Raw genomic sequence first — 2,840 nt, forward strand, 5'->3', positions numbered from 1 at the left:
TCTAAACCTATATTGATGCAAGATAATAATATATACAGTCAAAAGTCTTTAATCCGGACTCGTCGGGACTTCGGCGATTCCGGATTATTGGTTTTTCCGGATTATAGATCATCAGTTTAAATCTGGTAAGATGGCATGCAGAAATTATAAAATTAAAAATATGAAACCGTAATTTATGAAATAAAGAGCAATTATGATCTAAACGGTATCAAAATTTAAAAAAAAGCTTAATATTTATTTGTTTACTTTATTAAACATATGTTTCAACGCGCGCATGCGTACAGCATACATTACGCATAGTCGAAATTAGAAAATTGCAGCCAGAAAACTATTTGATGTGTATTCGTGATATTTATAATGAATTTGATTTAAATCATATCAAAGACAGAGTACATCAAGATGAAATACTACATTTAGTAATGGATTACAAGCCGAATAAAATAAAAACACCTGCCCTGAAGATAAGGATAGCGCTGACAGTTCAACTTCCAGTTCATTGCGGGCCGCGATGTTCTCCTCCCCCGCAGAGCAGCGTGAGGTCGATAAACAGATTTCGGAATGGTTAGAGAAACAAAGGATATACCTTTATCCATTTTTTGCAGCAATTCCACTTTTTGTTTGATGGACATCGAAACGTGCTTTCGCTTTGCAGATATCCTTTGGCAGCTCCAGAATCGGAAATTTTTTTTGACATAATCGAAAGTTCAAGCTTACTTTTTATAAAATTGCTCTAACAGTCTGCAAAAAATAATAAGCCGGGTCCAATTCGAAGATTAAGGAACAACGCAATCTGCTACATTAACTGAAATGGATAATTAGATAATTTTAGCTTAGCTTATACCGTCCCTTATACATTACACGGGCATGTGTAAACGTATTATGCGCATGCGTAAAGGTATTACGAGCATGCGTGAACGCATTATACATTGACGCATGCGCAGAAAGTTTGTAGCTTTGAGGTCCGGATTATAGATCATTCCGGATTATGGGCGTCCGGATTAACGATTTTTGACTGTATTAGTCATTTCAGATTAGCTCTAACAATCTTTCTCAGCAAAGATAACAGCCAAAACGACATTTATTATATCATTAAAGTTTAAAATTTTCTTATAAAATATACATGTTTTCGTTCATTAAATATGTTTTATACAGGACTACAATTTTTATGAAAGTATCAATATAATAACAGTGTTTGAAATATCTATATCAATGAAAATATGCTTTAGCCTGCTGCTTGATATGATAATGTATATATCTCAAGACTGTGAGCTTGAGATATTCAGAGATGGAACTTTTATTACCCAGAGGAAATTCCACTGCTAAAAATGGTCTAAACTGCATTCCATCCATTTGGGTAGATTAGTAAACTTGCAAGTACAATTAAATTTAATGGTCTATTAGTACTTGTGTGTATGATTAAAGATACCATGAAAATTGAAACTTTCAGAGAAACAGATTCAGGTGGTGCAACACCAAAGTTCATGGTCTGATAACTTAACTACTATCAAAAAAGTATCTTTCCGAAAGTATTCCAAGAAGCAAATTTGTAAGTGACCACGGAAAATTAAAAAAAAAAAAAAAAAAAAAAAAAAAAAAAAAAAAAAAAAAAAAACTTTTAAATAGAATATCCTGGGCCAAAATACCCTCAAAAATACACCACAAAATATATGTACATGGTTGAGCTGGAGTCCAATCATTTAGAAAAATGTTCTCATATATACAAGTCACTTACAAACGTTGCCTATGTGGTCTTCATGAGAGGTTTTTCCATAAATTACAATGTTCTTTACATATGTATCTTTATATACAAAAAATGAAAAAGTATAAAGGACTTTATACAAATAACATTTTATTTAAGATTCTAAATATCTGTTTACATAAAGTATTTTAAAATATGGCAATAAAAATGTAAATTATAGCAAACTGCATGAAAATAAAATATGGAAAGATCATAATAAATTAAAAATACAGCAAAAGTACGAAATATTAGTAAATGAGCGTTAGTTTTTTGGATAGTTTACAAAACATTTAATCGTATAACCAGTTTTATTCTTTTTGAATATCTTAGATATTTTTTACAGTATAACTAACTAGTATCTTATGTACAGAAAGAAAATGTGTTATTATCCAATATGTGAACACAGTATCATAGTACTGATAAATAAAATATGGATAGATGATAAGTATATGAATACAGCATATGTGACTCCTTGACAACTTACATGACTGGGGATGGTATGCTTTGCTAAAAGAAAATACAAATATTGAAATAACATATTCATATCTCGTGAGAATATCATTGCATAACACACTATAAGCAAAACACGATGCCTGGAGGAATGAAGAACGAACTGTTACGCAAAACCACTGTGATGTCACATCTAAAATTTTTGGTGATAGTTTTTGATGTGTAAAAATAAAGGGAAAATAATTTTTTCTAACTTCGGCATTTTAAACACTGATGCAATGATTAACTAATAAGAAAATCTGATTAGCTACCCAAACCTGAAAAGAATTCACCAGACAATGTATTATATTGCCAAAATAGGAAACCGATAAAATTGGAAAGAATGCATTTGATAACCCAGGCACATGTGCATGTGCAGCACCTTTTACCTTCAAGTTCAATGGCCATTATGATTTGTTTTCATTGAATGCAATTTTTTTCCTTATAAATAATTGTAATGAAACTACGGAGTGTGCTAGCTGATGAAAAGGGAAAACGTTACATTCAGCATTTGTATCATTCATTTGAGTACATAAAGGATTATCTTCATTCACTATATTTACCAAGTTCTGGATCATTTTGTTTACTGCAGAACTTGCATATTAAATGAATG

This window comes from Stegodyphus dumicola, chromosome 11 (assembly GCF_044657685.1).
Source record: "Stegodyphus dumicola isolate Sdum_Otavi_A_Nest chromosome 11, ASM4465768v1".
Lineage (NCBI taxonomy): Eukaryota > Metazoa > Arthropoda > Arachnida > Araneae > Eresidae > Stegodyphus > Stegodyphus dumicola.